The 26202-nt window shown below is 44.6% G+C and overlaps 1 protein-coding gene across 1 annotated transcript in view; it reads left to right on the top strand.

Annotated features, from left to right (window-relative positions):
* The window catches only part of LOC146805595 (gamma-aminobutyric acid receptor subunit gamma-3), a 1239042-nt gene that overhangs the window by 789756 nt on the left and 423084 nt on the right, over positions 1–26202 (top strand). The window lies entirely within an intron of this gene.

Genomic DNA, 26202 nt, shown 5'->3' with positions numbered 1-26202 from the left:
GCCACCCTAACATCAAGTGACACTTGATTTACCATAACCCTCAGTGGACACGTGAAACGCTATTCCAAACATCAAGTAATAGACATGCCCCAAGTCCATTAAATGACCCACAGGCAACTCCACTTACCTCCAAGACAGTCTCCAAATCTGAAAATAAGGAAGGAAGAATGTATCACTCTAGATTAATCCCAAAATAGACCACCATTAACTCGTAACCTCGACTCCTAAACAACATAATACTCACGACTAAGCCGTACGTCTGAATCGTAAAATAGGGCCTGAGAATGAAACACCATCGGCAAGTTAGAACTGGTGGCTAGCTCACAAACCGAACATATACACAGTACCATTATATATCGCTGCCTACTTACTTAATTTAGAACCAGCGTCGCTCAGTTCTCTACCCGTCTCCAAAGACCGAGTGCGGCGGCAAAGTAAAAGGGAAGTTTAACCCACAACGTTTGGCGATGTCAAAAACGTTATGTACGTTGCGGCCATCTTGAGTGGATTTCAATATCAACACTCTTCTATGATGTCTAAAAGGGTCAAACATAACGAGTCGACAATAACAGTTTATAACCTTAATCCAAATCAAATGAAACTAAAGAAAAATAAATTAAATTAAATGAAATGAACAGCCACACTCTGGATATTCATCACTATATTTGCATCAACATCCAAATCATTACGGCCATCATAAGAATATGAATTTGATACTGACAAAGGAACACCGCAAAATGACAGTGATCAAAGAATCTTATATCCACTAATTCAATCGTCAGAAAACATTCTGTGGGTCAACATATCGATCACATTATCTAGACAGAGCACCATGAGTCTCCACATCGATTGCTCCAATATCAATTGCGTCGGCCATCTTAAGTGTATAAAACTCAGTGAACTCTGAAACCTAAACTTATACTCAAGTAAAGCCTAGATTCTGTAAGACTTCAATCTGGCCCCATAGGAATAAGTCTTAAAGTGTACCTTAATTTTCCTAATGGGATCATAAATGTAACTATATCAAAAGTATATCAAAAGTATATATACCACATAAGTTACAGATAAGCCTATACATCCAGTCCATATAATGTCCATATGTATGGAAAGCAGCATCAGTAATAGTACACTCATGGAATACTACAATGTTGCTAGTGCATGCCATTCAACAAATGAATTCAATCCCTTCTCAACAGTTCTACATAACCAAATCCATCTGTTCTCTTTGAGTGTGAGCAGACGATCGACATTCTGCCGTCTTTTTGAACTTTTAACTCTCTAAAGCACAAACCATTTCATATCAGAAGGTGTATGTGAATTCTGCAAATAATGTTCAACCAATGGTGCAGTTGCAACTTTACAACGTATCCGCGACTGATGCTGCATAATGCGCTTCTTCACCTCTTCCGTGGTCTTTCCAATATAGACTAGAGAACACGGACATTGTATGCACCAAATGGCATTAAACCCCACATATTTTGAATTGTTACTGGGGTTGGTTCATTGTAGGCTCTGACTAGATGATCTCTTAGATTCGTGCCTCTTTTAAAAGCAAACTGCGGATGTTTTAATAGTGGTTCTACTTTCTGTATAAGATGCTAGTTTTTTAAGATAATCTTTCTGATTGTATTTGACTCAGTTCCAAATATAGTAACACAAGTGATTGAATCATTTTGATTGTCTTCCTGTGGTTTTAATTCTTTGTACAGTAGCGCTTGTCGATCGTAAAACCATGCCCGTTTCATTGCATGTTTAACTAATCTATATGGGTAACTCCTCATCACCAACTTAGTAACACTTTGGCTTCTCTAAAATAATCCTCCCTTCTGGTAAAGTTGCGTTTAATACGCAAAAACTGCCCAAAAGGGAGATTATCAAGCAAGCTGCGTGGATGATGGCTATTGTACTTTAATAGCGTGTTCCTAGCCGTAGGTTTTGTGTAGAGACTCACAGATACATTACCTCCGTCGTTCCAGATAGTTAAATCTAAGAAACTTATTTACATTGATTGCTTTCAAAAGTGAATTGTAAATTCATATCCTGCTGGTTCAGCCAAGAGTGAAATCCCTGTAATTCAACCAGAGTGCCTTCCCATATTAAGCATACATCATCGATGTATCTCAGATAATTCTTAATATGAGAACTAAAGGGATTATTATTATAAATCACCTTTTCTTCAAAGGAAGCTACAAACAAATTAGCACACCTTTCACTTGGCCATAAAAATCTCCATTGAACATAAAATAGTTTTGTTCAAGGGCAATCTTAGCACAGTCTACAATAAAGTCACTAGGAACCTGATGTGGGTGCATTCTCTCATTCAAAACATCTCTAATGACTTTGAGAGCTTCTGCCTGGGGTATGCTTGTAGACAAGCTCTCTATGTCCATTGTAACAAGAATGTTATTTAGTAAGTCATATGGTTGGCCTTCGAGTTTTGTAATGACATCCGTGCTGTCCATAGTGTACGATCGTGTTAGGGGAACAAAAGGTTTTATGAAACAATCAACGTATTCAGCCAAGGGTTGCAGAACCGACTGACAACCCGTGACAATAGGCTGACCAGGAGGGTGCATGCTTTCCTTATGTATTTTAGGTAGCGTATAAAACCCTGGGATCAAGTAATCTTTTTTATTTAGGTAATAAAGCAGTTTTGTTTTTTAAATGCAGCCCATTTTCGTTAAAGGAAAATGGGATGCATTTAAGAAAAGAAAAATGAAACGTTTTCGTTTCATTTTTGAAGGGCAGGTAGTGCTTCCTGGGACCACTGCCTGCCCCTAAAAAATATTTTCCCCTGCATTGACAAGGGGGAAGCCTTTTGCAAGTGCTTTACCACCCTCCTGAGAAGGGTGGTAAACTGCGACTGTTTTGCGACCGCAATTGAGGTCACAAAACAGCCATGCATAGGGCTCAGACTTGCAATTAGGAAGGGACGCCCTCAGAACTCCCCTTCCTAATAGCGAGTCACTAATCCTATTTAGCAATTCGCAGATAAATTGTGACTCGATAAATAGGGTTGGTACATGGCCCTTTTGTATTTTAAATGCACAAACGGGTCGTAAACCAGTTTGCGCATGTAAAATAGGGTTGTACATCTGGCCCAAGATCTTATCGCAGCACTGTGCTAAGGTAGTTGCTTGTGTGCATCTCAGCCCTTCATATACCGTACCTTAAATCACTCTTCTGCAGATTATTGTTCTTTGGAATGAGAAATTGGCCATTTACAAGATCTGCTCTTAAAACAGGGTATGGAGATGTAATCTATTAAGGTTTGCCTAGGAATCAAAAAGTCTACTTTTGAGTGCTGAAGACCCTTCAGTCAATCAATCAATCAAACAAAGCTTTATTTCGACATGTAATGTCATAAAAGCACAAAATACATAAAAACAATTACAAATTCATTTTTAAGACATGTCGTAAGAAAAATCCAGTTGGGTAATATACAATAAATATCTAAAAATGTATTACATTTTGAAGCTTTGGGAGTTAAAAAAAGATAAAAGGATTTAGCTGGAACTAATAAATCTCTGTCTCATTAGCCATGCCCAACCTAGGAATTTGGCCACCCCACAAACTATAGTAGTGTTAGTAGAGGTTTTAAGGATTCTCATAGCATCAATGTAATCCCTTGTTCCTAGGAGTAAACAAACAGGCCTAAGCCAATTCATTCTAGGTAATAAATAGGCTGGGCAGGCGAAGAAGAAATGGGAGATATTTTCAATAGCGCCATTGCAGAATGGACAATCTGGAAGAGTCTTATGGGGGGGTTTCCACTTGCTGGTACGATCACGTAGTGGGAGTGTCCCGAATCTAAACTGGATAAAAAGAGATCTATCCTTAGGCTTGGTGATAAAATCAAGGTAAGGTTCTAAAAGAGGAGTAAATTTATGCTGGTGAAAAGCCTCTGTCAACCTTCCAATGTTAGGATCTCTTTGTTCCGAGGCATCCACCCATGCCCAGAGAGCTCGTTTGGCTTCCTCCTTTGATATTGGCGCCCCCAGGGGCCGATCAGAGGTGAGGCCGATTGCGACCAAAAGTTTTTTAATATTTGTGAGCCACTCGATTTTATGGGCTCCTTGCATATTCATAACCTCCCTGAGCCCATCGACATAGTTAGAAAGCTCAGGGGTGCGCCACAGCCGCGCCCAGTATAACAGAGGGCGAAGGGTGGCTAGATCTCTAATTGAGCGCCTACCAAAGTCGCTCAAGAGTGGTTTGGTTGGGGTACCCCTAGGGAGAGATACAAGTTCTCTAAAGAACTTGTTTTCGTTGGTCACAAGTGAGTCTACACAGCTGAAGCCCCATAGTTCCGCGCCATAAAGAGCACTACCTACCGCCTTTGCGGCATAGATGTTTAATACTGGGGCAATGGGTTTAGTGATAGAGGCACGGAATTCCTTTCCCAGGGCTCCAGTTACCCGTTTGTGATTAAGTGCCATTTTATCTATGTGGGGCTGCCATTTGAGCCTGTCAGAGATTCTGATTCCCAAGTAATCAAACTCCCTGACACGCTCCAATGGTTTCCCATCTAGGGTCAGAGTGGAGCCGGAGGATCTAGAAGGATTGAAATAGAGGAGTTTGGTTTTGGCAGTGTTGATGACAAGACCTCTCTGCTCGCAGAACAAAGAGAAGCGCTGTAAAAGCTTCTGTAGTCCTGACGGTGTTTTTGAAATTAAAAGTGTGTTGTCCGCAAAAAGAAGGGCGGGGACTTTGTCACCCGCCAAAGCGGGGACATCCGCATCAACTTCAAGCAGAAAGGAAACCACGCCATTCACAAACAATGTGAAAAGTGTTGGTGCCAAGACACAACCTTGGCGAACCCCTCTGTTCACTGGTATTTTATTGGTTTTCTGGCCCTGGGTCCCCCATCTAATACAAGCGAAGTTCTCTTCGTGCATTCGAATAAGGAGTTTCAAAATGTAGGAAGGGATTCCCAGCTCCTCCAGGATCAGCCATCAGCCACAAGCGGTCACGAGGGACCAAGTCAAAGGCGGTCTTAAGGTCAATGAACGCGAGATATAGGGCGCCCTTACCGATGGTTACCGTCTTTCAGTAAAGAAGCATTAGCCTAAATGCTTGGTCAATTGTACTGGTGCAGGCCCTAAAGCCCGCCTGGAACTTTGTTAAGATCCCTTTTTCGTCCACCCAGGAATGTATCCTCTCCAGGAGGACCCTACCGACCAATTTCTGGCCAGAGTCAATAAGGCTAATTGGGCGATAATTCGCCGGGTCTCCCCTGGAGCCCTTCTTAAAGATGGGGATTACTTCTGCACCTTTCCAAGACTCAGGCACCGATGATCCATTCAATAAGCTGTTGGTAAAAATTGTAAAAAACATAGCCCAGCCCTCGGTGTTAGCTTTGAAAAGGTCTCCCGGAATGCCATCTGGTCCTGGAGCCTTGGCGGATACAATCTTATAAATGGCAATTTGAACCTCTTTCTCCTCAATCCTTGGAAATGGAATGGGGTCGGGAAGTTCAACTGTGGACCTTAGGCAGGTGGGAGGATCATCCACATCCTCCACCCCCGCATACAGGTTCCTAAAATGGTTGAACCAATCCCTGTCCGTAATGTGGTTAGGGATTTGGGCCTGGGCATGGTTGGTAGATCTTCTCAGGATAGACCAAAATAGCTCGCCATTTTTTGCGTGGCTCGCTAGTTTTAGTGAAATCCAGCGCTGTTCGTCCCAGTCTTTCTTAGCGGAAGCAAGTGCTTGCCTATAAAGCAACCTCGCTTGCCTGACCTCACCAGGGTTGCTAGATTTAATTGCAGAGATTAGGCTGTTTTTCTTTATTCTGCAGTCTTTGTTGAACCACTCGTTTTCTGACTTAACTCTGGGATTAGATTTTTTCCTATGGTCAAGGAACAGAGTGCCAATTGCATTCATAGTTTCCTCATAGACTTTTGTATGGCTAGGCTTGTCCTTAGGTACTGAAGAAAGCCTAAAGGTATAGTCAGTAAGGATATTCTCCAGCGTGGCAAGTTTTGTATCGCTGAGGGCAATTTTAGACCATTTAAGGAATCTGCCGCAATTAGAGGGCTGGAGCATCTTAGTCATCATTTGCATTCCTGAATGAGAGGTTGTATCCTGTCTATGCCAAATCTCCCGCATGCTGAGGGACAGGGGGTTATGGTCGCTGTTGATTGATGGTGTTACGATCCTGTCGACAACAAATTTCCATCCCCTCCTGTCGATCAGCATGTAATCGATTCTACTTTGTCTGCCAACCCTATTAAAGGTATTAGCGCCCGCTAGATCGGAGGGTGTACGCCCATTGGCAGCTCTTAAGCCAAATTCTAATGCTAGGGCGTTCATTTGAATTACGGCCGGGGACCATCTTTTTACGGGGTTGAGAGAAAGTAAGGGGATGCTCCATCTGGTGTCCTCATCTTGTATGCCCAGTATGTCTTCTGTGGCGAGCGGTTCGAAGGAACAATTAAAATCACCAGCGACAAGAAGGTAAGAGTTGGAAGGGCATGTGGAAAGTATTTCTGAGAGGGCTGTGATGGTGGACGACTTGGCACCCCCTTGGGTACCACGAGAATAGACATTGAAGAGTTCCCAAGAGGAACAGCTCTGAGTGCCTTTGATAGTGAGTCTCATTATGTCTGGCGTGGAGCGGCTATCGATGGTGACCTTCAGATTAAGATCTGCCCTGATCCAGACCATAAGGCCGCCAAAGGGGCGGCCACGGCCTGATGCGATGGCTGATGTAAAAAAACAGCAGAACCCCGGCTTATACAGTGGATCGACACTCCAGGTTTCCTGGAAAATACATATGTCATGTTCCTCTATAAATTCATTCCAGTCAGGGAGATCTAGCTTGTTACGTAAACCAGCTACATTCCAGGAGACAATCTTGAGAAGACTAGGAATGATCACCCTGGGAGTAGGAGCGCTTGGGGGACGGGTTTGGAGGGGGTCAGGATTAGTGGTGGACCTCTTAGGTATGGTTAATGGGGTGAATGAATTCGGGCCCGGGTAGTCGGAGGGTGTAATAGACTCTAGTAAACAGCAGCCTGAGGAAGGCGGAGGAGTGGCTGAAATAAGTTTACTGTCCTCCAGTCAGTCAACAGCCTCTAGGCTGCTGTAGCGATTTTCCGTTGGGATAAAATCTAGGGGCAATGGGGGTGTGGACCAACTCCCCAATGGAAGACACCTCCCTTTTCTATGTACAACCGTCCATGGTTCCGTAAAATGCCCGGGGGGATAAAAATAGGTTAAAGGGAGAGCTGAGATGCATGATCCTGAGGTAGTGGGCCTCCAATGGCAGATATGCTCAACAGTTTTAGTGTCATTAAAATTAATTAAAATACAGTCCCCCCTTATGTTCTTGGCTAGATGGCCTACCCATGGGACCCTTCTTACCATGAGAATTTTGGAGCTAATGTGCGGCGGTAATGGTCTGTTTTTGTTGAGCCAGTGTACAACTCTGTTCCTTAGGGTTGTGGATGACTCAACTGCGTTATTGGCCAGTTCGGGGACTCCTGCTAGAATTACAACATAGGGAGCAGTTTCAGGTGGTAGGTTGGGAATGTTAGCCCTGGTGGGGGACCTAGGTGTCAGTGGCCTAGCAACCTCTTTCGATTGAGTTATACTAGGCGGGTTAGGTTTCCTAGGGTTACGGGCTGGAGTGGGCATGTTAGTTACAGTTGTGGGTTGGCTTTCAAAGTGGGCTGTTGGTAGAGCTTTGGGGGCCAACAGGACTTTCTTTGCTCTAGGATTAGCCGATGTATTTGGGGCCTCTAAATGGTGAGTGATGTTAGACGCGAAGGACAGGCCCCCTAGGTTGCGTTCAATCCTGGCTAGATACTGTTCGATTTTAAGTAATCTGTCCTCCACAGGGCGAAGGGAGGACCTAATTACGTCCCGTATATCATATATATACGATGGATCTAGGGTCCCTCCCTGGCCCGCTTCACTTTGCCCCCCTCCCTCGTCCTGGCTTATTATCCTAATTGGTGATAAGTGAGATTGAGGGGCAGGGTTATCTGATAAAACCACCTGCAGGGATTGCTCAGGAGCATCAGGGGTTTGATTCAATTTCACAATTTGATTTGGCGCTTTATGTTTACTTTTAGTGTATTTGCCCTTTCTGCCAATATTGGGTGGACGCCCTTGTTTGCTTTTGGGAAATGCCCCAGGATTACATTCTCGAAGCTGCCTAGTGCTACACTCAGGAGCTGTACTAGGGGCAGTTGGCAGCGGGCAAGGGGATAATAGCAAGGAGTCGAGGGCCATGGACTGGTCCTCCACAGGGACATCAGCAACCATTCCACTGGCTGGCAAGTCCTGGGCCGTTAAATCCACATCGGATCCAGTTGTACTTGCGGGGGATAGAGTTTGTCGTGCTGGAGATCGTGCATTAACAAGGTATCCCAGGGAGGACCTCCTGGCTGCTGCAAGGTCCTGGGAAACACGACGCTCCAGAAACATAATTTCTTGATCAATGACACTGTTGACCTTTGTAACAAATTGGTCCATTGTCCCTGAAAGATGTGCATTGGCCACCCTAGCTTTGGCGTCCTTTGGTGGCATAGTAATGACCAAAGAGTGAACTACAGGCTAGCCTGGCACAACAAAAGCAGTAACAATAATTACACGGGTATTCAACTTCATATAACACTGTTGCTTGCAAAGGGCCTGGTATAACAATAGGACGACAGTACCTTAGGTTGTATAGCGTGTGAGAGGCGTTAGAGGAATTGCCCAGTCCAGTCCGTTCCAGGCAGTGACGGGCAAGGACGGGCCCGCCCTTGGCCCGGGCTTGGCCCGGGCGCTGCCCGCGCGCGTCCCGCGCTGCGGAGGCACCCGGCCGTTTTTACGGAGCTCCGGCGCTCCCAGATGACGTGGGTCGCTGCGCCGAAGGCAAGGGATGCTGGGGGATGGTGTTCCGTTCAGCCGTTCCCCTCACGGCGATGGTAGAGGAGAGATAGCGTTGGATACCCCCATCTGAAGAGCCGTTCACCTCACGGCTGGTGAGTAGATTGGTAGAGCAAATAGTGCCACAGCCTCTGGTCTCTAAGCGCGTCCCGCGCTGTGGAGGCACCCGGCCGCTTTTACGGAGCTCCGGCGCTCCCAGATGACGTGGGTCACTGCGCCGAAGGCAAGGGATGCTGGGGGATGGTGTTCCGTTCAGCCGTTCCCCTCACGGCGATGGTAGAGGAGAGATAGCGCTGGATACCCCCATCTGAAGAGCCGTTCACCTCACGGCTGGTGAGTAGATTGGTAGAGCAAATAGTGCCACAGCCTCTGGTCTCTAAGCGCGTCCCTTCAGTCTGTGAATAGTGATATTGGATTTTTGGATAATTGTAATTTGCTCTAATTTTTAGGCTGTGAAATAAACACTTAAGAAAATAATAAGCAAATTTTGTATAATTGATTAATAATGTAATAATTTAAAATTAAATAATAATTAATATTTTTTTTAATGGGAATAATCCTTGATAAGATATGGGCGATAGCACTCATCTAAAGAAAGCACAGATCAATGGCACTGCAAGATAACCAGAATTTAAGTTGAAGTGCTACAGAGGTGGTGGGATAGTGTTGAAAAAGATGCCATGTTATTTCTGCCAGTAAATCTGAAACAAACTAGAGGTGATCTTCAGCTTACTATGACATGGTCTACATATGATTTGGCAGGCAGGAGCCACAACCATCACTGCCTTAGGGTCTAGGGATCACTAATAATAATAAACATATATTATCATTACATATATGCACCTGAGTTGGAAACCTCTAATACTCATTCAAAACAGAGGAGAAATGGGAAGTGAAGAGCTATGTACCTTCACTGTAAGATTCCTGACTCCAACTAATCTCCAAAGAATCTCATCCATCCAAAAGCAGCAATCTGTAATCAAATTTAAGTTTTTACTGTATCATGTTTTGGTGCTTCCTTTTCACCTATTAGAAAATAGAGAGCAAAGTAAATGATAATAAAAAAATGAGTCACTAAAAGAAATGTTCAGATTATATTCAAAGTTTAGGGCCTGACTTAGATTTCAGCGGACGGGTTACTCCTTCGCAACTGTGAGGGATATTCCGTCCGCTCAAATATAAATCCCATAGGAAATAGTATTTAGATTTTGGCTAACGGGATATCCGTCACCATTGTGATGGTGTAACCCGTCCGCCGAAATCTAAATCAGGCCCTTGGGGTTTCAGTTGACATTTTCTTGTGATGTACTTCAATTTGCGCTTGCCTTGGTAGTAGGGTAATTGGTGCTTAGCGGAAATTCAATAAAGTATATGTTGCCCCACTAGAGGTGGATTGTTCAAGGCTAGGGCTGTGCAGATTGATCCTTGCTTATTCCATTGATTAGCTAATGAATAAATTCAAGGTTTCCCTGGACAGTACCTACCACAGTCCTCAAGTCTTAAGGTCTTATGACGACATTAAATATTTTTCTGGCAACCAATTCAGGACTTTATTTTTAGTATGTCTCTTGATTCTGTTTGGGCAAATCAATGATAATTATATATCTCTGATATTCCATCATCTGTGGTTTGTGGCATTTTATTTTAAGCTTAATAGTGTTTCTTGACTCACCTGTCTCATGAACATACAAGGTCCTGACATCTGATTCTATAAAATTTGAAGTGGAGGCATCGGCTCGCACCTCAAAGATGAGCAGTATATGAATTGGGGGTAAATTTGAACCATTGCAATGGCTGAGCTGGAATATCATAGGAAAATCTGTTTAGGGCCCATTTTAAGACAGCATGGGCATAACCAGGGTTTTGCAGATTTCTTTCAAGATATAACTATTTAGCCATGGTTGGAAAACCCAGGTTATCTTCCTCATTCTGGAAGGCTTTCTTCAGTGAAATCCACAGAGTGGAGTTGTTTAGGTGTCAGGGCTTCATTTGTGCTGGTGTTTGCGTGGGCTTAGCACCAGTACTTATTTGTAAACACGAGCACTTATTTGTGACTGTCCACCAAATTGTTGCGCAATCTGTATATGTTGAGCACAACTAATCAACAACTTAATCAATACAGTAAAAAAATCTAAACGATGTGGGTCAAAGCCATATACCGCGCAGGTGATAGTGCAGACCACAGTGGCTTCCCAAGAAATAGCTGTGGCCCTGGCACTTACATTTTTACAAGTTAATCACTGTTAGGGGTATTCATCCATATCTAATCGAGTGTAATTGTTAGTGGTGTTGGTCCATAGTTCCCATCTGGGCACTCAGAATCTTCTGGAGTGGATTTGTTTAAGCGAGTACCCCTTTTAGTCTTGTTCCTCTTGCTGTGCTTTCTTAGATTAAACATTTGTGTTCTGAGATCCCTTTTAGTTCCATTTGTTCAACTTGTCTCACACTTCTCTCACACATTTCCCAGATGGTTTGAAATCACTTTATTGAAGATATATTTGTTATTGAGTACACTTCTGTCACTGCAGTAGAACTAATTTCAATATATTACAGATTTATTGATTAAGTCAATGTGCATTGACATATCAATCCTCTTCTTGCATGATATATTCTTTTACATGTTCTCAAACGATGCTGATGGCAGCCATATGTCATTGGGAAGAGCAAACAATACACTTATCTTAATACTGTTATTTCCATGCATTTCCAATGAAAACATTTTAAAAAATGTGTTTTTCCATGTGTCGTGAGGCCCAAGAGGTGAAAGTTGTAGGTAAAGCATGGCCCTTTGTTTCATTCCCCTTTGCACTTTTTGAATGAAGCAACACTTTCCTTTTATGGAAATTGCAAAGCCATAAGTTGTTTTCAGATTATTGCCCTTATTATTATTGACTATATGAAACAACATGGTGAAATTGCTCCCAATATTACTGATACTTCACACAATATTACTGATACTGCCTCTTTAAGGTCATTACAACTTTTTCAGCTTGAGTACGGAATAAAAGGTGAAACTTGGTATTATACACCAAATTCAGCAAGCATCACAAATTCAGGGCCTTTTAATTGACATGAACCCAATGCTTTGAGAAGGTGGCTATTTATCGGGAAATTCATGCAAGGCTACTATATCACATCCAGAAGCACAAAGACATTCCTGAATTAAATTAACAACCATTTAAACCAAGGGAAAATGGCCTGATCTTTACATCAGAAAGACAGGGTGATGCCAACAACTAGCCATTTAGTGGAGATTAGTAATCTCTGAGTGAACAGGCAGAAAGGGCAGCCCTAATATAACCTCTTTTGGTTTAGAGATGGCACGTGGGTCTTCTCTCATTCATTTGCAGAGCCTTCCTATACTTTTGTTACCAAACCTGGTAGAAGGAAATACTAGTTTGGACCCTGACAGAGGGAAGGATAACTCATCTAAATAAGAGAGTGGTTTATATAGAGCCATTCCACTCTCCCAGTGGAAAGAAGGTTAAACCATAGTAGATTTAGTGGTTATGAGAATTTATCTTATTAAATTATCCTTTGCTCTTATTTTGCTCATTAAATTATCCTTTGGTTTTCTAAATTGGTTCAGGTGTTTTAATTTGCTTTTCTCTTGACTTAAAAAAATTGTTGATACAGCTTGAAATCCATGTGCATTTCTATAGGAATTGATTGCTGCTTGTGTCAAAAATACTGGGGTTAATAAGTTGGTAAGAGTCATCCCATGCCAAATAAAAAAGCCAATTTTGACAGTGATCCTGTTAATTTGTTATCTTTTTAATGATCATGACTAGTAGCCATTTACAATCTTTGAGGCATTAGACTACATGTTTGCAAACATTAACTGATCACATACTGTCAGAATCCCTTTCAAAGGGCCACGGGGCAAGCAGGAGCGACTGGGCCCAACGCTGGGGGTGGAGGCATTCTAGTCCTACTGTTCTGCAGCCCGATTTACTATGGATCCTGAGCAGTGCACAGCTTTTTAGGGGGGAAGAAGATGTGGGGAGTGGGCACAGGCTCACAACTTAAAATATGTTCAATAACAGTAATAAATGATTGTTTAGTCACTTGCTGTAAAGAAAAAATGAGTATTCATATGTGAATACAAAATAAAATACGGCATACATAAAGAATACAGTCAATATCCTAGTGTTCAATAGGCAGGTTCATAAATCCCACTTCCCTCTCGCTAATGGTAGTGATTATTCCCCATTTACAATAGGGGACATTCAGGTTAGGCCTTACTAGTAGTCCGAGTCTCAGGAGTACCACTCTGACTCTTCCAAAGTCAAAAGTGTTCGAGAGCCTAAAGCGCTATGAGACAGAACAAGTTCTCTTTGGCCCTTCAGCCCTGCGATCATTCTTACCTGCTCCTGCCTGTGTTGCACAACTGGAGAACCCTGGAACATTCCACATTTGGATGCAGCAGAGGGCTGCAGCAGTGACTGATGTACTTTTGGATTTGCAGGATCAGTGTCTGGTTGTTCACGATGCTTCCTCCGATCACACAGTAAATTCCTCTGATCCTTCTCGCGGGTAGGGAGAATATTGCTCTAGTTTTGATTCTTCAGTCAGGGATTGGGCACCCACTGGTCACCATGCTGTCCCTTCCTCTTGACATCAGCCAAACTAGGGAATGATTCTAGTTCTTCATGGTGGCCCCCTCTGCGATATGGGGTCACCAACCTTAATCCGCACACAGGCAACAGCATTATCGGCATGGTAGTAATGTACTCTTCATGTAAGCCCCTCTGGCATGAGTGGCTGCAGACTCTACTCCGGACATGAGTGTTGGCTCGATTGGCTAGACAGTAATGCAATCTTCAAGGCAGTCTCCTCTGGTATGGGATTGCTGACTTTACTCTGCACACCTTGTGACAGTAATCGACTTGCCAGGGTCCCTGACTACACTCACTACCTACAATTACCCTCCTCTTCCTCACACTGGTCTTGGCAAAAAAGGCAGGCGCTGGTGCTCTAGGCTCCAGTAGCAGGTGGTCTTGGATTTCCCTGGGTGATGTCCCCTCACCCAGCTTAAAGACTGGCAGCCTTTAGCCCGCCAATTTGGTCACTGGTTGAAGTATTGCAGAGCTTTTCCTTCTCGACGTACAGCCCAATGGGTTCCTTGGCAGGTGATAAATTTGAGGGCCTCAAGCTCATATTTATAAACCATTTTCCGACCCAAAATGTGATTTTATGTCCGAGTCTTTCAGGTTTGTGTTGAGAATCTGCTTACTTTTCAAGTGCTCACTCCTCTGCCCCACCTTTTCTCCAGAAAGCAGTCTTTCAGAACAGGAGCAACTCCAGATCCTATAGCTCCACAACACAGGCCATGGGGACGATTAGCGGTTCACACCTGAATGTCAGCCACAGTAATATGTGCATCAAGGGCTATCCATGGGTCTTAGTCCTACTCTTTATGATTCTTTTATCAGCCCCATCTCCTCTCTAATATCTGCCCAGGCCCCTTCCCAGCGACTTCTCGAATCTCGAATCAAAGAGCACCCTTTGAAGGGTACTGGAGAGTCTGGCTCTTTCTTCCTCCAGGGTGTGTCTTACTCAGCACTCAGGAATGCAGAAATCCACAAATCTGTCTGAGGAGAATTCTCTACATTTTCCTGCTCCTCCTGTCAGCCCTCAGCCTCCCAAAATGAAACCCAGAGTATTCCATGTATTATACCACTCTCAGACATACATACACCCAGCACTTGCATGCAACCATGCATGTGTTGCACAGCAGTACCTGATACCTTGATGTAGGCCAAGTCTGAGTTAAGTAAACAGAAGCGTAGATTTACAAGGGTGGGCTTGTAGGCCTCACTCCATTGATACAAGTAAAAACACCTGTTCACTCCTTACTGATCACTACAGGGTATGCTACTATCACTGCACTCGTGCTACTTAACTTCTGGCAAAGACATTAGCCTATCACATCATCATGGTAGTGCTTTGGGCACCCCTTTTGGTCCAACAAGACCACTATCCTTGAGACGGGGCTACATCATGGCGCATGCGCATGATCTGTGTTCGATCATGACATCAGAAATTGGCATCAGGGGGCCAGATATCTTTACAGCTGGGGCACTCGGGGCAGGGGTGCACGTCCATCACCATGTGAGGGACTATTCTGTTCCAATATATACATTATACACTTAATTTAGAAAGGGACACTGATATCATTACTATACAGAATCTAGCACCTGCTTTAAGTGCTAACATGTAGTCACCAGATATTAACAATCTCCCTGTGAGATTACCATTCCAATTTGGGTTTACACTGATATATTTATGAGTGTTCTTTTCATATATTATAATATTTATAACCATGTTATGAATCCACAAACGTGGCAGGACATTAATACTTTATTGTGATTGTAATAACTGCATCACACTGTATCTAGACTGAAAGGGAGCCCAGCCCAGAGCCACATCTGAAGACCAACACATGTCATGGATGTCATGGAGACACTGATCATGCAGCTCAGAGATCCAAGAGGTCCACAACACCCTCCGCCACCAGCCCCATGCCCCCCCGACTACCACCAAGGCAGCGCAGAACAGGACAGTGGACATTCCGAAAACGGCCTGGCCCCTCAGCCACACAATAGCAGAATTTGGGGAGAGGTGGGAACCAAGTATGTGTGAAGGAGGCAAGTCACCCATGAATAAGAATGCACACAATGCCAAGTGTGGCGGTGATGTGCTGGACAGACCTCAGTATGCAGAGCACAGACCTGTCCATGTGGACACATACTGCTGGTGTTTGCAGTGTTGTGGACAGTAGATGCAACCATGTTACCTCAGGCAGTGGGGAAGACCCCGGTCATGTAGCTGTGTCCCCTTCCCTGTAAGCATAAGCAGAGTGGGCTGGTCCGGCGTACACCAGTCCAGCATAGGAGTGTGAATAAATAGGCCGGGGCTCTGGGCGTGGTTCACTTCCGGGATGGCCAACGCGTCTGCCAGGGCGGCGCTCCTCACCCAGCCACGAGGCCGCCGCTGTGACCGCCTCAGCTGATCGCTGGTATGCGCGTCACAGGCCCTCAGCAGCACAGCACCGCGGAGTTATGTGATGACTACTGCCTTCAACCTACACTGCGGTCAGCAGGGCTCACAATTTGAATCCAGTCTTGATTAATTCATGGTGCAGGCCAGTAGGCCACAGACATTGCTTCCAGTGTGGGCCGCACAGACGACGCATCACCGCTGGCTGTGCACCCCCCTGAGTGCCTCAGATGTCACCGACACTGTGCACCACAAGTCAATGCCACGTGGCTTTGTTGAGGCAGAATTCAGTAGGCAAAAGACTTTGCTCCCAGTGCGGCCCGCCCGGATGATGCATCATCAGAGGATGCGCACCCGCTGAGCGCCACAGGTGCCACTAACTCTGAGCACCTCAACTCATCGACCCTTTATGATTGATTTACGTGCTGTGGACGCAACAATGTCACCCCAGGCAGTGTGGAAGACCTGGGACAATGATGATGAAGATGAGGCAGGTGTAACACATCCCACTGCAGCTGCAGCAGGAATATCCCAAAGGGACACAATCATCGACAATTTCTTCACATGAGCATGCTCAGCTCTGGTGCCCCTACCTCAGTGCGCCACAAGTCATGGCCCCTTCTGCTTGGGGGACCTCTGTACTTGCTCCGGCTACCACCATGATGCTTCGCAGTTGTTTGTGTTATGTTGATGTTTTCTGTTTCTGCTTTAATAGTGATCACTGTTCAAGTTGTCGCCAGCACCAACCACTCCCTGAGGGCTGTCTCACACTCACCCCATGCCCATCCAGCACAGGCATTACCGGATATGTGATCCTGGTAATAAATAGGAGCCGGGTGGATGTGCCCGTAGTCAGTTCCACTATCTATCCAAGTGTGTACGTGTGGTAATTTTGTATGAATGATGGCCCCGGGCCCTACTACATTACATTGTGCTGTGGACAACGGATGCAACCATGTCACCTTAGGCAATGTGTAGGAGCTTGGTCATGTAGCTAAGTTATCCCCCCTGTAAGCCACAATGTTGCAATGTAGCATGCACCCAGAGGGTGGGCTCGCACGAACAGAGTAATGAAGGAGCACAAGACCGCTCGGCGCCAGCATCATACATGCCAAGTGTTGTGTGTATTTGTATTGCCGCAGCATGAGCCAAATGCCCAGCCACATTTGCAGGGCCAGTTCAGCCAGGCATGTACTCTACATCTGTGTCCGCCCTATCCTTACCATAGGCCTACACTCACGTGGCCCACCACCTTCAACGGCCAACATCACAGTACCCGTTTATGGGATGCCTTGCTACTTGGCATACATGCTGGCAGCTGGACCTGGTTGATTGCACAAATCCTCGTGTGCAGTGACCTCATTGAACCGCTCCCCTATTGGGCTGTATTGCTAATTGGTGAAAGGGGTGGACGCAGCACATCTGTCCGGACCTGCTATTGGATGGACTCGCCGTCCTGTTTGATGAAGTCAACAACGTCCTCATGTTAAAAATGATGGCCTAGGAAGCTGCAATCGCTTTCATGGACGAGTAACTATATACCTGCAGCCACAACTCGTTTGAACCCATTGCACATGTCCCGACACCTTGTTGCATCTTGGAGATCTGGTCACATATCCCACAACAACAGTGGACATGGCTGCATTTACCTGGACTCCGACAACATGAGCGGACAACAACGCAGGTTGACACACACCTGTGAAATGTGAAGCACTCCCCCGGAGTGGACAGTGGCGCTTGGCAACGTTCCTCATTCTGACATACTGCTGCTTTGGTCTGCATGTTGTGACACTTATTTTGACCCTACTGACACGCATATGCTAATGAAGTGTGCGCATATTCACTTGTATTCAACTGTGATGAGTGTTGATTTGAATGACAATGTGTGTCTCACTTCCCATCTGGGTCATGGCCAGACATGCGCATTGATAGTATTACCAAGGGAGTACCTTTTTGTTGATTCACTGTCCCTACATTCATCTATACTTACATACTTGATTGATCACAGCCATGACACATCTGTGTGAATTAGAATGTTTTCTTCACATTCAGTGGTTGTGTTGAAGCTGGAGCAGTACAGGGCCATGCAAACCCCACTTCACATTGTTGCCTTATGGAGGGCCAGCCAGAGTCCTTTAGGGATTGACAAGTCCAGCTCAAGTGGAAGACTTCAGTCCGCAGTGTGATTGCTTGTCATTGGTAACCACAAAAATATGGTAGTCCATGTCGAGGTTCAAGGTGAGTGTCGCTGAGTGTATCGGGGGACAGTGGAAGGTGTTATTCCAGGGCATGATGCAGAGTACGGAACCAAGCTGAAACCGGCCATATGACAGAGATGAATGCTACCACTTCATTCTGAGCACAGAGCCGGATTCGTCATCATCATTGTCCTCTGATGTGACAGGTGCCGCACATGTAGGTGTTAGTGTTCTGTCTGCATCACCGTGTGGCAGTGACATATCAGGAGCCGGAGGTGGAATGTCTGCGACACTGTGTGGCACTGACACTTCAGTGAGCGGAGATGTGGATGAAGTGGTAGCAGCAGCATTCATCCGCGCCAGTCCTTGTGGTGGCAATGCCATGAAGAGGATCTGCAGGGCATGGAAGATCCCAGCTACTTCTCGCTGGTGTGCAGCCGTGGCAAACATTAATTCCGCCTGCATCCGCTCCAAGCTCTTCATCATTCTCATTATGTGTCCCAACTCCCGGCTGACATCGCTGGAGCCACTTTGACTAGACAGTTGTTCTTGTCTCAGAGTCATAACTCCAACGATGTTAGCCATGGATTGTTGGAGAGCATGGAGCGGACAGTGGTTGTCCGTTAGGGACTGTAAGTGGTCCCTGATGGGACGTAGACATCCACGTATGGCATCTGGTTTGGCTGCCATGAGGTCAAACCCCACCCACAGCTGATCAGCCATCATCTCCTGGCACCCTGACACACGGAGTTGGAATGCCATGTGTTGGTCGTGGGGGTCCTGGGAGACAGCCGTGGTGGTGGGTGCTTCCTGCTGTGTGGTCTGTGCAGGGGGTGGGGGCTCCTGGATGCAGCTGGGCTGCCCTCCTCTTGGGGGTGGGGTGCCAGAGCTGTCCATGAGCTGTTGGAGGGCATCGGTGTCGATGTTGGGGAGGTCCTCTTCATCATCAGTGCTGTGTTGTTGGGTCTGCTCTGCAGGAGGTGTTGATTGTCCCTCTGCAATGTGAAGGGGAGATGCACATTGACATTGTGTTTACATGTATGCTGAAGCATTGTACAAGTTTACTAACAGACTACATTACAATGTACATTGTGACTGTTTGTGAGGAGAGGCCTATTTGATGTGGGACAGTTGACATTTCTACACCATCAGGGATGTGTGGTTGTACTTGTCAATTCTCATCTCACAGTTTCCTGCTATGTCAAATGTGAATGGCCATTTTCTGCACACAAGCGGCAGCAGTTGTGTCCTCTGTTCTGTTGTGAAAGTGTTGCAGTTTGTACCACATTGTTGACAGTGTTGAGGTGCTGGGATTCTTATGCGGCGGGATGCCTGGCTTTCACCTTGGGGATGCCCTGTAGGGGCTATCTCACAGGGAAAAGCCAGGACGGGTTCCCAAGGCAAGCGCGGAGATACCCCTTCGGGGGTCGATTCAGGCGCTATATAAGAAACATAATAATAATAATAATAATGTGTGTGTGCTGCATTGTGGGTGGGTTGCCCCTTCAGGTCTTATTTTGCAGGCCCTTATCCCTTTCAGGCGGTGTGCCTTTCACTTCTGTGCTTATACAGTGCTGAGATGTTGCAGACCTAGGTAAATTGGGCTCTTGGTCGGAGTTGTGACTCTTGGGCATGGTTTGTCTGCAGATGTACTATTCTTAATTGTGCATATGAGCCATTGTGCCCATATCCCCCCGTCCCCCCAGTCCCTGGTCATTACTCACCCTGTTGCTGCTGGCTCAGGTCCTGTTGTGCAGTGTCCAGTCCCCCAACTCCTGCCACCGTCTCCCCAATTATGGTCCCAGGCTGGTCCTCCGTGGGGCTTGTGGGGTTCTGGTTGTCCTCTGTGCTTGCTCCGGCTACCTCCATGGTGCTTCGCAGTTGTATGTGTTTTGTTTGTGTTTTATGCAGCCATTTTTATAGTGATTTTTTCCCGCCTGACTTGTGGGACTTGCAGGCTTGGTGCTGCTTATCGCTGTATTTTTATCGCTGTTAGGCCCATCGCAGTTTTTTTTCACATTCGGGTATAGATTTGTATCGCCATCCCGGTGATTCTATCGCGGACATTCGACGCGTTATCGGGACTCTATCGCATGTTACCGCTGTGTTGTGAATAGTACATTAACACAGAGTTATTCTATCGCGGACATGTGACGCGTTACCGGGACTCTCGCATGTTACCACCATGTTGTAAATAGGACATTAACACAGAGTTATTTTCCCGCGATAGACGGCGATATGAAAGATTGCGTTAACCTATTTTGGTGATGATTATTGCACGTTCTTGAGAATATCCCCCCTCGAGTGGTAATTTCTAGGAATCTTGTGCTCTCTCCCTTTAAGATTACCCTGTTCCCCCCGAAATACCTTCCCCTGAGGAACAATTTCTCTGTGTACTGCATCCATACTCTAAATGCTAGGTGATAATATTGAAAATCTTTTCCTAAAATACTTTATTAATAGAATGTAATGATTAGGTTGCAACAGATCGGATGTAGCATAGTTTGTGAAATTCTGAAAACTTTCCATATTAAATTCTTACAGATGTTAAACTTTTATGAATGAACTTGCCTGATAGACTTATATCTGAACCAGTTTCTCAAGAGGTTCAGCCAAAGCCATTAAAAACCAATTCAAAATATAATTCGAACTGAAGTGTTAGTGCGTGGGCAATAATGGTTCAAGCGAATTAGAAGGAGCGACACAAAGAGAGTGAGACAGAGTGTAAGATAGGTAGGGATTAATAGCAGAAACTGAGAGCACGTTAAATGCCTTCACTGAAGCATAGCGCATTAAAAATCCTGCCCCAGAAACATTCAGGAACCTGCACTGATTACAATTACAAATGCTCGTGGCCGTTTTTACCCACACCATGAAAATAAAAGAAAAACGTCATGACACAAATAAAATTTGCACTTGATGTTGAGCGTGGTATTCATCCAATTGTTGTTATGTTGCTCTAAAGAATGTGGCTCCCATTATGCACACCTTATTATGAAAACGTCACGTCACTAGTTTTCATGGGCAATCACCAACCCACAAATGCAAGGTTGGATTCAATGCAGTTGGAAAAAGACCTTCCTTTCAATGGTTGCTACAAGCCCAAACAAACATCCTTAAAATGGTAAATATGGGTCAAAGAGCTAGTTTAACCCACAGATTAGAAATTATCTTTACGGTTTGTTTCAGGGGCTTAGAAACTATTGGTGCTACAGATGCAATGGCACCAGGGCGCAGTGCCCTTCGGGAGGCATTGCTCCCTCATATTTTCTGTATTTTACTACCCCAACAGAAGTTAAAAAGGGGCTTTTTCCTTGCTTGCACTAGGGCCCATGGTATCTTTGCTATGCTACTAGTTTGTGTTTCCTATTTCAGGACTAAACTCACTATATGTACTACACACTCTTCTGCACATGCATTGTGTAACTTTACATGTACAGAGGAGAAAGCGGTAGTATGCCTGTTTTACAGGCAGATTCAGCTGACTCCCCAGATCTAAGGTATTCGAAAAATTTGAAAGAAGATAAAAAAGGGGAAAATGTCACTCCCTTCAGCGATTAACTATTGGCAACCCACATTCATTGGTTGTGAAAACGATCACTAGTAATAAGTGTTAAATGCTGCAATTTAAGTCTGAGTTCTTTTGTGGTGCGCTGAAACCAATGCAAATCATAGGTTATAAAGCATTTATACATGGCAATGGGGGGGTGCATGGATATTCTTCATGAAAGAGGAATGTATCCGCTTGCATCTATAGTTTAAACATTGTGTGACAGAGGAAATGACTGAGGATCTTGGCTGCAAATAATTCTGAATGCTGTGATTGTGATGGGAGAGATCAGGTGGGGATACAAGATCATGCCGAATAGGAGAGATATAGGGGTAAGGGGAATTGGCTGGGCAGATAGAGGAGTGGAATCTCCCTCCTGCGTAGCCTATACCCTGAAATCTACACCTTGTTTCTTCACCTCCATGGTTGCATGACCCCCTAACTTCTACACACACCTTCCTTTCATTTCTACAAACACCTCATCACTTTGCCGGATCACATGATCTCCACATGTGGCTGACTCTTCACCTCCATGTCAGACTGGTCTGCCCTATTACTCTACTGTAGTATGCTCTCTAAGTCATCGCAGACTTCACACTGGTTTCCCTTGAGGCAATCCTACTTAATTCAGCTCACTCCATCCATGGGCTGAAATTTATTTACCCCATCATCTCCATTTTGAAGGAATGTCACTGACTAGCTGTACCAACACACACTGTCTTTAAAAACAGCTGCATCATTTACAAAGGCCCCTATCTGGCTGACAAGCCCACCATTTCCAGTGTCTCGTTGCTCACCCACTGCCAGGACAACATCACACTGGAGGCAGAGAAGTGGAACAAAGATAAAAAAGGCTAAATGCCTTCTTTATCTGTGCATTTAGGATATGGAACAACATTCTTGCATTCATCAGGACCACCACTATCCTGCTAAAATTGAGGAAAGAGCTGAAGACACTCCTCTTTAAAAAACATTATTTCACAGTGGGGTAAATTGTTACTTTTGTGCTCAGAATCTAACTGCCTCCTAAGTGAATTGTTGAATGGATCTTTTCCTTGGACACTCAAAAAGACTCTTCTGCCTTTTCGCTAGGTTCCTACTATACCACAAAAATATGTACATACAAACAGACCTGTCATATGGGACTACACCAGCCTATACGGTTGGACCACACCAGTAACCTGCATTTAATGTAGACTTCAAGATAGAGCTTTGTCCACCAGGCCAGAGAGATGTGTGCTAGGAATATAAGCATGTTTAAGTAATTGAAGCTTTAGAAATATATCAACCACTGGAAATCAGTGAAGCATGAGCACCTTATATGTCAGCTGTTTGGATATAACCAATGATAACCTGCTTAGAGAATTCTAGGACAATTAGTGTGATGATCACTGACTTGATCTTTACCTTCCATCGGACCTACCTGATTCCATTCCTGATTCTGTGACCCTTACCTGATCATTCCTAGTTGAAGGAAGACAGAGGTTTTTCTATCCAGTGCCTTATGATATTGTCCCAGAGGCTGCAGCTGAACTTCCTGAAAACAGAAGCACCTTTCTAGACCTAACAATTCCAGAGTTTTCATGATTAAACATATTCATATACATTATAGCAACCAAAGAAGAGAGGATATGGGAGATAAGAGAGAAAGCCTTGGATGATTTACGTTTACAAGTAGTCTCGGAACCTAGGGATTCGAGGGCATTCTGGGAAGTTGTCAATCAGCCTTTCTTCTCCAAAGACAAGTATCATAAAATAGAATGTCATATCCCTTTGGATTTTTAGGTATCCCATTTCTCAAGGATGTCTGACCAAGGAAATGTCCCTCACGTTTCCCCAGAGGCACCTAACATCACTTTCAATGGTGCACTTGTTTTATCCAGTTCAATACATGTAAGTGATGTAGTTATGGCTATCACAAAAAGCCCAGCTGGTAAGGCACCTGGCCCTGATAGGGTCCCTATTGAGATCTTTAGACAGACTCTTACATTCTGGGCCCCACATTAACAAATGTGCTTCGAGCTGCTATTAGAGGTGTTACCCCAAACTCATAGAGGGAAACTATTATTGTTCCTGTACGAGTCTGGATCCATCAGATCATCAGAGGTGACTCTGATTAGGGGCATAAGCCTCACCCACCAATGGTGGCATGCTTCACCAGTGGGCTGTGCTTCTTGTTGAACTGACACTATGATGCGCAATGGGCTCCACGTGGGGGTAACTTGCCGGATCAGTAAGGCTCTTCAAGTAGTGAATTAAAAAGAGGTTCAAATAAAATGCATATAGGTCTGAAGTTTAAAAATAACTAAATGTCCCCTCTACTGGCTACTGATCTGTTTTAACCTGACCGATAGACGCAGAAAAAAGAGCTCCAGCACAGTGCCCCCATGTGGGGCATATTGGGCATTTCAGCACCAGCTCAATGAGGAGCACAGCCCAATGATGAAGCATCCCACCATTCATGGGTGATAGATTGTGCTCTTGAAAGGAGTCGCCTCTGATGATCTAATGGGTCCAGATTCATGGCCTTTGGAACCCTTTATTTCTACAGAACAGTAAACCTTTTTTGTTTGAATAATTCATTTGGGAAGGGCATGTGCTGGACCAAAACCCTCTCTGCCCCCATAATGTTTGATATGTAAGTGTTACACCTGACAGCCTTGGTTTGGTCTTTCCCCAGACACTGTGCCTTCACCCCTCCTGTTTCTGAATATAATTTTTGTTGGCATTAGGACTCTGTGCAATTTACCACTGTGAATAGTGCTAAGGTGTTTGTGCTCTATCTCTAAAACATGACACATATGGCTTACACCTGATTGGCATATTTATTTCACTTATAAGTCCCTAGTATTTGCAATTACATGTATCCTGTGACTATCAATTAAATATTACTATTAGGCATGCAGCACTCATTGGGCCACACACCCAAGTAGCACTTTAAAAACGTATTCAGGCCTGCTATTGTAGCTGGAAGTGCACTTCTAAAACTGCCTTTTTGACCTGCTAAAATAATATTTTGCCATGCCTAAACCCTCCTTTTCAATACATGTAGGCCACTCCTAAGGTAGGCCCTAAAAAACCCATAGGGCAGGGTGCATTGTATTTAAACTGTAGGACATGTGGTTTTAAGCTTTACATGTCTGGGTACTGGAATACTCCTACATTTGTTTTTCACCACTGTGAGGAATAGATCACTCATTAGATAACATTGGGTTACCTCATTATATTTAGTTCCTGCTAATCTTTCATTGGGACCAGGTAGAAATATCATATTTGGACTCAAATGAATTGTAATTTAAAATCCTCTTTAAAGGTAAAGTCTGATTTTAAGTCACAATTCTGAAAATGCCATTTGGTACCTGCTGCCAGTGCCCTGTGTCACATGAATGTGAATAGCACAGTTGTTGGGCTTTTTGTATTCCTCCCAGACAGTGAGACAAGGGGGAGTAGGTGTTGGTAGGATGGTTGGAGTGGAAATGTTCCCTGTCCTACTTACATTTTAAAGGGCTTGCCTTCAGATTACAAAAACTAACATGGCTCTAGCCTTTTCTAACCTCACACTTCTTGGAGCCTTGGCAGGGGAAGGGAAGAACATTCCAGAACTATGTGTTGGTGTAGCCTAGAAGATTTCCCCACGTTAAAGGATGTCACCAGGTGTAAATATTGGACTCCCAGAGCACATATTCAGTACACTCCTAGACCTGTGTCGAAGGAGAGCCTGAATCCCAAGAGGACTGCCCTGCTTCTTAAGTCCTGCCTTCTTCCTCAGACACAGCCTGAAGTCTACCTTCTTCTGGACAGTTCTTCCAAGGCCGAAGGTAAGCCATGACTGGTCTCAAGCCTCCTCATGTATCATCACGTTCAGCCTTCACTTTTGACCTTGCCCCGGTCTCACAAGATCAGAAACTCAGAGTTGGTGCTTTGATCTTTTAGGTGCTAGAGTTCACTAAACACTTTCGTTGGAAAACCCAGGTTATCTTCCTCATTCTGGAAGGCTTTCTTCAGTGAAATCCACAGAGTGGAGTTGTTTAGGTGTCAGGGCTTCATTTGTGCTGGTGTTTGCGTGGGCTTAGCACCAGTACTTATTTGTAAACACGAGCACTTATTTGTGACTGTCCACCAAATTGTTGCGCAATCTGTATATGTTGAGCACAACTAATCAACAACTTAATCAATACAGTAAAAAAATCTAAACGATGTGGGTCAAAGCCATATACCGCGCAGGTGATAGTGCAGACCACAGTGGCTTCCCAAGAAATAGCTGTGGCCCTGGCACTTACATTTTTACAAGTTAATCACTGTTAGGGGTATTCATCCATATCTAATCGAGTGTAATTGTTAGTGGTGTTGGTCCATAGTTCCCATCTGGGCACTCAGAATCTTCTGGAGTGGATTTGTTTAAGCGAGTACCCCTTTTAGTCTTGTTCCTCTTGCTGTGCTTTCTTAGATTAAACATTTGTGTTCTGAGATCCCTTTTAGTTCCATTTGTTCAACTTGTCTCACACTTCTCTCACACATTTCCCAGATGGTTTGAAATCACTTTATTGAAGATATATTTGTTATTGAGTA

The sequence above is a fragment of the Triturus cristatus genome, chromosome 8, assembly GCF_964204655.1.
Source record: "Triturus cristatus chromosome 8, aTriCri1.1, whole genome shotgun sequence".
NCBI classification, from domain to species: domain Eukaryota; kingdom Metazoa; phylum Chordata; class Amphibia; order Caudata; family Salamandridae; genus Triturus; species Triturus cristatus.
Note: the sequence above shows the minus strand (reverse complement) of the source record. Positions and strands in the feature narration are given on the sequence as shown.